Raw genomic sequence first — 13,582 nt, 5'->3', positions numbered from 1 at the left:
TAAAAATAGCACGGTTTAGCACCAGAGGACACCCGGTTTGAATGATGTACATATATATATATATATATATATATATATATATATATATATATATATATATATATATATATATATATATATATATATATCTTCTGCATTCATGTTGATCAGAGCATATCTTAATGGATACATCAGATACTAAGGAAAATACAGCTACCAGGTTGAGCTTTGGAAGAGCAGCTGTTCTAGTTTATAAAGCCTACAGTATGTGTGTAAAGCAGACAAACTAAGAATTCAAAACAGTGTTATTAAACAAGATGTCAAAAACAAATATTAGGGGGGGGGAGTCCATATAATTTGGATTTAAGCTAGAAGTTTTCAGAATATACAGCTCAACCCTGTTATAGTGTGATCTGCTACAACGCGGATCGCTTATAACACAGTCTGAGCGTAGCTCCTGATTTTATTATTATAACATTCCATGCTTTATTGCTAATGGACAAACACACACACACACAGACAGACACACACACACACACCCTTCCCCCCTACACTAATAATTTTGGTTGTGCAGTAGAAGTTAAGTTTGTAGAAGTTAAGTTTGTTTATACAGTCAATGACATCACACCAATCCTATGGTGTAGCAGCTAGAGAATTGCTACTACTGTATGAAGCGTCATGGGTTTGATTCCTGTATGGTATGGTAAAATTATTAGTGTAGGGGGGAGGGGTGTGTATGTATGTGTGTCCGTTAGCAATAAAGCATTGAATGTTATAATAATAAAAAATAAAAAACCGTGGACGCAGCCCGATGAAGCAGGTAGAGGAGAGAGCTATAGGTAGGAGAGAGCTGCAGATGCCAGTAAGTCCTCACACAGCAGCCATTTTGCGATCCTGGTTATAACGCGGTCTCATTATGTGGACCCCAAGCACCACGTTATAACGAGGTTCAGCTGTAATTTAAATAACTTTTGGGTTTGGGTATGATATCAAAATATAGCACAATCCATATTTTATTTGTCGAATGTTCAGCCCTGCCTATTTTGCAGAAGTGCTGCCTATGTGAGCTACAGAACTTTTCTTTATAATTTTATGATTATTTTTGGTGTTTTCAAAAAAACACTTATTACATATGAAATACACATCATCAAACGTAATGAATAGAACAGAACAAATCAATTTTATAACCAAGCATTTGTATTTTATTTTTTTTACAATCAAAGGTATGGTCTGTAATATGTGGTTTTGAAATATGTTTTATGGTATTATTGCCTTTTTGCAACCTTTATTGCTTTCTACATCAGACTTTTCATTTCTTTTTTCATTCTGTAGCTCACTAGATATATCTGCTTGTAGACTACCTACTCGTGTCTTCTGATTTCCTGTGTTTTTCCGTTAAGATTGCAGCTTTAAAGTTTTATATCTGACACATGCTACTAAGAATGCATACAATAAAACATAAGGTATGCCATGAGAGGGACCAAAAATGAAACTGAAAAATATTTGACTAGTTCTGTAGTTACAAAATATCTTGACATAAAGCCTAGAGATGGACGAATCTATCTGAATCTGATCCGCAGATTTCCACGGATTGTTCTACCTAACTTTTTTCCACACATCAAAATCCCTCTGCATTTTTTGGAATCCGTCATTGGATGCAATCCAGATGCAAAATCCTGTTGCGTCTGACATCATTCTAGTCACTAGGATTGCTAGCTCAATATACTGTAGTTCTTATGAAAATCCTTTTAGGAAGTGGGGGATATGACTCATTTAAATATACTTTGCATAGCCATTAGTACATTGCTCCTTTTTAAGCATATGCATCTCTCCCTAATTTGTTTTGAGGGGATATACTGTACAATATACAGAAGTGGAGATAGTACTAAAATGGAAGTCCTCCTACATACTCATCAAGTCAGCATACACTGTAGTCTCAACTATAAGACTTTTGCAGTCTGACCATAGACAGCCATTGACCAAAGAGGGACTTAACAACCCACAGGGAAATACCATGCCTTAATAGTTGTAGTAAATAATTGAGGGTCACAAACCTGTAAATGGGAGTTATACTACATCACTGAGAGTCATAACTTTTCAGATACCTCATGGGCTGTGATACCTTGCAATGCACCAACAAGGTTGTTTTTTGCACAAGCTTTTGAGCCTGCTAAATTAAAGAACCCTAACATGTGTAAAGCTTATGCACAAAACAACCTATGATTGATATTTAGTCCAATTCAAAGGTGAAATACACAATATAAGCAATCTCAAAACCCAGTCCCACATTATTATAAATGTATATATTTATTCGTGCCAACTGGAGTGCTATTGGGAAAGTAACCTCAAATATACAACAGTAAACAAAGAAGCCCCAATGCACATACACTATGTTATTTAGTTAATTTATGATTTTTCTTCCCATAAGAATGTGTCACTTACAGTAGTTCAACCTTTTGGCCAAAATATGTTAAGCCTTCAACCACATCAAGGTACAGTTGATAGTTTCAACAGGTTCCATTAAAAGTTAACACAGCCAATGGAGTATCTTACCTTTTCTGAGACCAATTCGGCTACCAGCACCCCTCAACTCATAACTAGGAGTTGAAAAATCAGAACGGACATCAATAAACTCAGAACTCAAACTTTCTGGAATTTTGTCTGTTTAACTTCAATTCAACATTTATACTGCCATAGATCTGGTATACCTTGGAGTTTGGATTATCCGTGTTTTGTTTTGAGTGAAAAAAAATGGTTGCAGGGATCCAAAAGTACAATTACATACATTAAGAACCCACATTATCTCTGCAAACTTCAGTGGACAGATCAGAAATCATTCAACGTCGACTAGGCACTGGTGTCATACCAGCTGAAATAGATTGAAGAACACTGACAGATGAGGTGGTAACCTTGTGAACTTATTTTTTAAGGCTTAACAACCTAAAACAGATACAATAAAGTGTTCTCTTAATGATAAGCAGTATCTAGTAGATTTGTCAAGTAATATCTATTTTATATGCCAGTTGAATATATTTCATGACTGTATTCCAATTTGTACACTAGTAGAATACACAGTATCTAATGACCTTCCAGTTTCCATAGCAGTAGAGTACTGTATATCCTTTAACTAGTGGATAAAGTGGCTTACAAAAATACTGGTTTTAAAAAGATCTAAACAATTTTAAAAATACTGGGACAAAGCTTTGAACAAGGAAAGGTATTGGTCTTATTAGTAACAGCGGCTGAAACATAGACACTGGGTCAATGAAAACAGTTTTTAAGGAGCTCTCAGAGCATTATACAGCTAGAAGTGCTCTATTTACTTTTGTATTTCAGTGTTGTTTACATTAGTTAAATATACAATTGTTAAAATAAAATTAGTCTGTCAACACTTCAAAATTGCAGGAAAATCCAGGACTTTCAATAAGCATACCTACTGTACTACCTGAGCTACAGTATTTGTATTACACAGTACAATAAACACAGAATAAAGAATAAATACTGTTTGATAATTTTGACTGTGCATTTTTGTTGAGGTACATATTTTTTTGTGACTGTAAGCGAAGCTCAATGGTAATAATACATTGCTACATATTGTAATGTGCTGAGTTGGTCCTACAGTAATTGAGAGTATAATTCATTGTGCAGTCCCTTATTAGACCAAAGGTCGTAAAGGTAAATACGTATTTGCGTGGCCAATTTCACTAGTGTTTTGGTTCTAAAACACCTTCATGTTTTGGTTTTCCTGGAACTCGACTGGTTTTGGATTTAGCTTTGTAATAAAATTATGGAAAAAAAAGATCAATTTCAGTTTGCAAATCAAAACGTTTGCCTAGTTATAAAAAAATTAAAATGCACACAAAACTTTCTTGTGTTTTGATTCATACCTTGCTTGGATTTCAACATTTCTTCTGGATTTCAACTTGGACATCTGAACGAACATCAAAACTAGCAAAATTTGGATATAGAAACCAGGATTGAACCTGGTCATCCAACATACATTAATGATCAATTAAATTTTGCGGACTATTTCTCCTTTAATTTACTTTAACGTTTTCTTTGTGGATATTTCAGAAACAACATAAACTTAAAGAGCCAAATTCAGAAATCATGAACACACCTTTGTATTTTAGTCTTAATCTACAGTCTCCACCACATCTAAAAGGTAACTTTAAAAAAGGTAAACCCTGTTTAAGCCATGGCTATATCATAAAGACACCGTTTGTGGTCCATTCCAGCGAATCTCCTATTGTTGCCTTGGTAAACAATATTCTGGGAGCAGGCTCATTCCAGCAGCCAAAAGAAAGACGAATGGCGCACAGCCAGAGAGCCAGGTGTAGGATAAAACTGCTATTCTTTATTCGTGCATGCAGGAGGACAGGTAACCCCCTTGGGGAACAAAAATAGGAACCTCCTACGCGTTTCGGACCTGGGGGTCCTTTATCAAGGAGTATGGGATGTGTTAGGATAAGGCCCCTTATGTACCTGCTTCATAATTGGTAAATTTCTAAAGTCTGTGCAAAATCGCCGCCGCCACCTAGTGCGCATGCGCGTGACGTCACCTGAGGCGCCGCACCACCAAGCCGAAGGATTGTGGGTAAGTACTGCCCCCTGTGCCTGTCCGCGCATGCTCACATCGGAGCGTGAGGCTGGCAAGACTTCTCTAGTCAGTGTCTCCGCTCCTGCCAGTAGTGACGTCATCGCGGGTCTCCCATAGGCCGGTGCATGTCGCTGGCCCACCAATGGAAGTGGTGCACGGTCGACAATGCACCAATCACAACGGGTCCACCCGCGCTCACACTAGAAATTTACCAATTATGAAGCAGGTACATAAGGGGCCTTATCCTAACACATCCCATACTCCTTGATAAAGGACCCACAGGTCCGAAACGCGTAGGAGGTTCCTGTTTTTGTTCCCCAAGGGGGTTACCTGTCCTCCTGCATGCACGAATAAAGAATAGCAGTTTTATCCTACACCTGACTCTCTGGCTGTGCGCCATTCGTCTTTCTTTTGCCTTCACCTGGACTGTGGATTCCTTCATGGCTGGCACGCCTGCTTTACACCCCTGGAGATGACGTGAGTGGGTTTGTTTATGGGTTTAGACCGTCATAGTTAAGTTTGACAACTGTCATTTATGCTTACAAAGTCTATGTTGTACCCACCCACTCCCATTGGTATCTCCAGGGTTATGATTTATAGTCCACCGAGTTGGATGGATTTCATCTGGGTTGAGCACCCTAATTTTTTCTACCTATCCAATCATTCCAGCAGCCAATAGAAAGCCACAATGTCATCCAAAGTTGATGTCGTTGCTTTTCTATGCAATAAGAAAAACATCAGGAATATAGTCTAATTAATCTTGCAACAGCGTGGACCCAAGAACTCAAAGTTCCATGATTCAAATTAAGGGGAGGGGGGGCTATATCATATAAAGTAAAAAAATAGATTTAACTGGGGGATTTCAGCTTTACCCCGTCGCTGCCAGAGGGGCCAGCAACACATTGCATTTGTTATCATTTATTACAGTCTTCCAACTACAAAATCAAAGCAATTCTTAATATTTAATGAACGTCAGAGCAATAATACAAACAAATCCCGCTTTCTTTGATGTACAGTAGCTTTCTTCATACATTTGCTGCTTTTTAATGGATCACTTATTGTAACAGGTTTGCATTCTGGAGACTTTGATGGTTTCTACATCACTATTCAATTTATTATTGAATTTCTGTAAAGCTATAACGTGCTGCATTGAGAAGCTTATAATACACATACAGTGAGCTTTTGAACGTGAACATGAAATAGAAGAGCATCAAACTTACAAACTTTAATATAAAAAAAAAGAATTGGTTATATTGATTTAATACATAATTATCTTTTTGAAAGGAAGTGGTTAATGCCCTTCTGAATTTAATACAGCCACCATTAAAATCAGTATTGCCGTAAATGAATTGATAGAATCAAAACACTGTTCTCCGGATACTTACAGCTGCAGCGGCCGTTATTCGAACAAATCACGACACCGTTTTCATGTGCGCTGCTGTACTCCACGCGGCATTAACGCGGCCAATCGCCCCAGGCACACGTGTTTATCGCGGTTGATTTGTTTGAATTTCATGGATTGTGTGCAATGAAATGCAATGAATGAATTGTAATGTGTACAGAACTGTGCTACTGTGTCAATTTCAGGTGTTCAAAAGTTAGAACACTGAAATGCCATTTTCTGCACTCGTCTGCACTCGCGTCTTAAGGCGGTAAGGTTGGAAGTAATCCCGCGCCATCACATGGGTATTCCGAGGTATACACCACGTGAAGTGTTTCAATAACAGCTGCTGCATCTGTACAGCATGGCATGGATTAACTTTATAAAAGGCAGTCTTCTAATGTACAGTATAATAAGAAACTGGTTTTCTGCCAGGCTTGCCTCCTAGGCTATTTTTCTTCCAAAGAACATTGCACAGCCTGAATTTACTAAGCATGTATGTCCCACCTGATAGCCTTCACAATAATAGTGCATGAAATTTTAATACGCATATATTTACTAATAAACATTTATTCACGTTAGATGTGTGATCCCAAAAGATCACATGCAATATCAATAGAATACAAGTTTAATGATGTTCAAATTTCTATTCCAGTATTTCAACAACGAAAAAAAGACTAGGGAATGTCATTTGTTTTCTATATAAAGTCCCATTGTTTACACATGCACAGCTGTGTTCAGGGCAATCTCTCCTTGGATCAAAGAAAATTAATGCCACGGCCATGATAAATAGGTTTTCATTCATTTAAAAAAAAAATGTATTCATTTTTTTATATTTGTAATGAATCCGATAAGTATTTGCATCGGTATGTCCACCAGAGCTGATACTAAACGGCAACATTTTCAGCTCCGTGGCCCCCTGGTCCCTGAGATAACTACAGTTTTAGGTGCCGGTGTTTCCTCTCTTTCTCCTGGGTAATTCAAAATGACCACCAAACCACTGGCCATTAGGAACCGCAAGAAACGACATTGTGACTTCCAGTGCGTTGACTGCAGGGTTCATACAGTATTTGAAAATTTAGAAATTACACTGTAAGAAAGAAAACTGTAAGTATCTCGGGGGCTGGAGTTTAATCGGGGCTGAAAATATCACGGTGCAGCTCCAGGGGATTCCCCGGTCTGAATACTGTAAAAATACATTTAAATTATGGAAGGGATTGCTGCTTTAAATGTAGTGCTGCTTTAAATGTAGATGTTTTAAGGAATGCCACACCAGTTAATGGGGTTCAACCTATTTAATCTAGTTGTATTACGTTTTTATAATATACCCTTTTCCAGGTGTTCCTGTCAAGTCAGTTTGATTATAGTCTATTATATTAACTTCCACCGTATAGCATATAGCAAATAAAAAGATCACTTGTGAGCACATTCACATGTCTTAGACAGGTCTGCAACCATGCCTTCCAACATTATCACCTAGCATTCAGTGCTTCCATTGCAGCAAGGGATTCTGGGAAATTACATGTAAATGAGCACACCAAGTCAACTTTTGTCTGAAATCCATTTTTACACGGAACCCTTATAAGCTAATGCTCGCTGTTAACACAGCTTTTACTATGCAACTATAACACACATCACTGCGAAATGCTCAAAGAACTAGATTGGTCATCACTCGAGTCTAGGCGCAAAGTTCACCTTTCCTGTCTTACCTTCAAATTCTTTATGGGCAAGCTACCCAGCTACCTGAACAAGCTCCTCACCCCTACCACATGCAGCACCTATCACCTGAGATCAGACTCCAAAAGGCTGTTCATGGTCCCAAGGCTCAACAAAGTATCCGGCCGCTCCTCCTTCTCTTACCATGCACCCCATAACTGGAACAACCTACCAGAGACTCTTACATCCACCACCAGTCTACGTTCTTTCAAATCTAAGGCTGTCACACATTTTAACCTATAATATAAATTATCTCTAACTGTGCATGCAATGACTTGTATAGAATATATACCCTGCTCATTATCTAACTGTATTTGTAAACATGTATTATTTGTCTTAACTCTGTGCCCAGGACATACTTGAAAATGAGAGGTAACTCTCAATGTATTACTTCCTGGTAAAATATTTTATAAATAAATAAATAAATAAATAAATTTTAAGCACAGAATGGGAATCAGATGCAAAGCCAGAGAAACCATTCACAGACATGTTTGAAACTTGATGGGTCTCATCAGTGTGAGGTTGGTTGTACTGCTGGCTTTGCCATTTTCAAGGCTTTAGGATTCACCATCACATTTTAAGTTATGGTGGGTGAAAAAGGAAACAAGAAACCCCCACCGTATAGCATATAGCAAATACAAAGATCACTTGTGAGCACATTCACGTCTTAGACAGGTCTACAACCGTGCCTTTCATCATTATCACCTAGCCGTGGAAGCATTGTATGCTAGGCGATAATGGTGAAAGGCAGGGTTGCAGACCTATCTAAGACATGTATATACTATATATATATATATATATACAATATATATATCTATACATATAGATATATATATAAAAACAAAAACGAATAGATGATACCGTTCTGAGGCTAACAAAATGCTTTTATTTGTGCGAGCTTTCGAGATACACTGATCTCTCCTTCAGGCAGTGTTACAAGATACCTCTACATACATACATATATACCGTTAGGTTCGGAAATAATTGGACACTGACACAATTTTCATAATTTTTGCTCTATACGCCACCTCAATGGATTTGAAATGAAACAACCGAGATGCAATAAAAGTGCAGACTTCAGCTTTAATTCAAGGGGTTAACAAAAATATTGTATGAAACGTTTAGGAATTGCAACCATTTTCATACACAGTCCTCTTATTTCAGGGGCTCAAATGTAATTGGACAAATTAAAACAATCATAAATAAAATGTTCATTTTTAATACTTTGTTGAGAATCCTTTGCAGGCAATGACTGTTTGAAGTCTGGAACGCATGGACATCACCAAACGCTGGGTTTCCTCCTTTGTGATGCTTTGCTAGGCCTTTACTGCAGCTGTCTTCAGTTGTTGTTTGTTTGTGGGTCTTTCTGCCTTAAGTTTTGTCTTCAGCAAGTGAAATGAATGCTCGATCGGGTTGAGATCAGATGATTGACTCAACCATTGCAGAATATTCCACTTCTTTGCCTTAAAAAACTCCTGGGTTGCTTTCGCAGTATGTTTTGGGTCATTGTCCATCTGTAAAGTGAAGCGCCGTCCAATCAACTTTGCTGAATTTGGCTGAATCTGAGCAGACAATATACACTTCAGAATTCATCCGGCTGCTTCTGTCTTCTGTCAAATCATCAATAAACACTAGTGACCCAGTGCCATTGTAAGCCATGCATGCCCATGCCATTACACTGCCTCCACCATGTTTTACAGATGATGTGGTATGCTTCGGATCATGAGCCGTTCCAAGTCTTCTCCATACTTTTTTCTTCCCATCATTCTGGTACAGGTTGATCTTAGTTTCCTCTGTCCAAAGAATGCTGTTCCAGAACTGGGCTGGCTTTTTTAGATATTGTTTGGCAAAGTCTAATCTATCCTTTCTATTCTTGAAGCTTATGAATGGTTTGCACCTTGTGGTGAACCCTCTCGTGAAATCGTCTGTATTTGCTCTCGTGAAGTCTTCTCTTTATGGTAGACTTGGATAATGATATGCCTACCTCTTGGAGAGTGTTCTTCACTTGGCTGGATGTTGTGAAGGGGTTTTTCTTTACCATGGAAAGGATCCTATGATCATCCACCACTGTTGTCTTCCATGGACGTCCAGGCCTTTTTGTGTTGCAGAGCTCACCAGTGCGTTCTTTTTGTCTCAGAATGTACCTGTTGATTTGGCCACTCCTAATGTTCCTGCTACCGTATCTCTCTGATGGATTTTCTTTTTTTTTTGCAGCCTAAGGATGCCCTGTTTCACTTGCATTGAGAGCTCCTTTGACCGCATGTTGTGGGTTCACAGCAACAGCTTCCAAATGCGAAATCCACACCTGGAATCAACTCCAGACCTTTAACCTGCTTAATTGATGATGAAATAACGAAGGAATAGCCCACACCTGTCCATGACACAGCTTTTGATTTAATTGTCCAGTTACTTTTGGTCCCTTGAAAAAGAGGGGGCTACATATTAAAGAGATGTAATTCCTAAACCCTTCCTCCAATTTGGATGTGAATACCCTCAAATTAAAGCTGATAGACTGCACTTTAAGCCCATATTCATTATTTAACTGCAACTTGAATTTATTTTGGTACACAACCGAAATAAAAAAACTTGTATCAGTGTCCAATTATTTCCGGACCTAACTGTATAATAGTAAATATAGTGGTTTAGTACAGGCATACCCCGCATTAACGTACGCAATGGGACCGGAGCATGTATGTAAAGCGAAAATGTACTTAAAGTGAAGCACTACCTTTTCCCCACTTATCGATGCATGTACTATACTGCAATCGTCATATACGTTCATAATTGATGTAAATAACACATTTGTAACAGGCTCTATAGTCTCCCTGCTTGCGCACAGCTTCGATACAGGTAGGGAGCCAGTATTGCTGTTCAGGACGTGCTGACAGGTGCATGCGTGAGCTGTCGTTTTCCTATTGAGCGATATGTACTTAGTCGCGAGTGTACTTAAAGTGAGTGTACTTAAACCGGGGTATGCCTGTATAGTATGTGATAGTATACAATTATCATTGATTTAACTCAATAACTAGTATTGTCAGTGAGATTAGCTACACACTCCTTTTTATAATGCATATAAATTGATTTTTCTGTAATATAGATGTTTACGTCACTTGTGATCTTTTTCAGTATATATAAAAGTGCCCTCTCAGTACAACTCAATTTCTAATGAGCATTGTCAATATTGCAGGCTGGGATATTAATTTATTTTTCTCCAATAAAGACATTTCGTTCTTTGTGACCTTTCTTAAGACATGGAATAATATAGTTTGACTGATGATGCTCCCACTATATTGCATTTTCCAGACCTAAACCTACCTAGGCGTGAAAACAGAACTGTTGAACAAAATACTGTATGGTAGACTTAGCGCTCTCTGTAGAATGTGAAACAACAAGATACAATAACATGCAATTAAGAAATAATCCCAGAAGAACAGGGCATTACTGGCCAATAATGCCCTGGCTGGAAGAGTTGAAAGCCCGAGGCGAAGCCGAGGGACTTTAACCCAGCAAGGGCATTATTGGCCAGTAATGCCCTGTTCTGAGGGGATTATTACTATTATAGCCTAAATGTAGACTTATTTCATAAATAATAGACACTTTTGTACAGTATCTATTTTTTTTTAATTAAAATAAAATGGTAAGTAAATACATGAAGTCACCTCTATATACGCTTACACTGCAGCTATCTATATCCACACACTGCAGCCCCCTCTGTGTACACACACACACACAGCGGCTCAACATACACACACACTCACACACCAGCTCTACACACACACACCACAGCAGCTCTACACACACACACACCACAACAGCTCTACACACACAGCAGCTCTACACACACATACAACACAACAGCACAACACACACTGCTGCTGTTATACCCATAAACACTGCTACTGACACACACACACACACACACAATAAAAAATGCAGCCACTTACTAAACATTGCAGACTCTCTCCCCCCCCACCCCCCAATTCAACTGAATCTGCTCAGAAAATCTGTCAGCTCGGAAGGGGGAGGAGTCAACCCATGGCTGATACGTCCTGACCAATCCCTTGCCCTGTCTCAGAGCTGTTTCTTCATTCAGACGAATCCCCTGCCCTGTCTCAGCTGTTCTGAAAGCTAATTGGCTGGAAATAAACACATTGAAAACTACACATTGCAAGCTGCTTAAATTCCGGGCATTACTGATTGGATAATGCCCGGAATTTTAACCAATCAGAGAGCAGGGTTTTCAATAATGCCTGGAATTTTACAGCTTTAGCCTATAATACAGGTTATTGCATCCCAAGCCATTGACTAGAAAGATAGTTCGACTTGCACATTATCGAATTTACCCCTTAGTGTGCGAGTGTGGTGAATAAGTATGCAGCAAAGAGTGCTGTGTGCGGATGAAGTGACAGAAGGATGAGTAACAGATAGAAGAAGTTATTATGGACAAATGATAGACAGAGTGGAAGTGATATAAGGAGAAAGATTTTATGAGAGCATAAAAGGGTTGAGAAAAGTGATTAGTCTACTACAGGTTCAAAAAAATAGACATGCTGCAGTATTGTATAAAGCAAACACTCAAATTTTAGCTCTACATTTGTCAGAAAGGAGCACCCAAAATCGTGTGTTGTTCTTCTGCCACTAATAGAATACATTTGCATATTTGGTGGTTATGGACACCAAAAAATACATACAGTAGAAGTAAGTAACAGACAACATCAACAACAAGAAACTAACCCACGATCCAACCCAGGAGTATAGAAAGCAACTCAAGAATCTCATTCAATCATTCCCTAATCACCTGCAACCAGAATTGGGTGAAACTAATACCTAACAACCCAGGAGCAGAGGCGGATTTCCCTTAAGGATGACTAGACTATAGTCTAGAGCTGCAATTTTTCTTGGGGCAGCTATTTTTTTGGGAGGTAATTTGTGTGTGTGTACGAGTCTTACCTTTACTGGAGCGAGCCCCCTCCTGCAGTATCGTGTCATCATGACGCTGCAATGTCACATGATGACACATTGTTGTGGAAGAGGAATGTCCCCGAGCCTAGAGGCATCTAAAGGTATGTCCGCCACTGCCCAGGAGTTGATATGGTATCTTTCACATGATTCCCAAAATGCACAAATTAGGAAACCCTTGCAGACAAATTATAACAGGTATGGATACACTCAGTGAGAGTAAAACAAAAATCATTAAAAAAAAACAGTGACCTTCAATACTAAGTCCTATTAGGGAATGCTGCTCACAGAACTCAGGTTGCTATCCCTTGTGCATAGATAAAAAAACAAAGAACACAAAGAGCCCTAAAAGGGTAAATTAAGGAAGGCAGAATAAACCATAAAAAGGGAAAACAATACAACCATCCGTCAGTCTCTAAGTAAACACCGTGACCTCATTAGTGTATGGGAGCCTTTATGAAAAATAAGAGAAAAAGGTAAAACAGTGTGAAACTGCAAATGTATTTTAACACTCGGACAAATACAATTGCAGTAACAAGATACCCGGATCCTTCTTCCGACAAGATTTTGGAAGCACCACTCACCAGTTGATGGTATCTAATGCCTGGAGGGCGTTTGTGCACCACATCCCTCGTATATACAGCATCAGACTGGGAGAACTAGTGTTCTGAGAGAATGCCAGTAGTTCTGACTATGGAAAGGGCACAATAGCCCCAAACCCCTACGCGTTTATTTTGTCTGCGGCTTCCTTGGAGGTTCTAATGTTGTAATACACCGCTCTCCTTTATACCAGTCCAAATGTTCCTGATTGGTCCTACAGGAATTGGGTGTAGTTGTAACTAATAAAAACGATTAAACAACAGGAACTTCATATGCCCACATAGTAACCTTTATACATTTACATTTAAAACATCATTAAGCATACAATGTTATTAATTCCTAAATTA

The 13,582-nt window shown here is 38.7% G+C and overlaps 1 protein-coding gene across 3 annotated transcripts in view; it reads left to right on the top strand.

The window, feature by feature from the left end:
• The window catches only part of SRRM3 (serine/arginine repetitive matrix 3), a 524,720-nt gene that overhangs the window by 168,278 nt on the left and 342,860 nt on the right, over nt 1-13,582 (top strand). The window lies entirely within an intron of this gene.

This window comes from Ascaphus truei, chromosome 3 (genome assembly GCF_040206685.1).
Source record: "Ascaphus truei isolate aAscTru1 chromosome 3, aAscTru1.hap1, whole genome shotgun sequence".
NCBI classification, from domain to species: Eukaryota; Metazoa; Chordata; class Amphibia; order Anura; family Ascaphidae; genus Ascaphus; species Ascaphus truei.
This window is presented reverse-complemented; position numbering and strand designations above follow the sequence as displayed.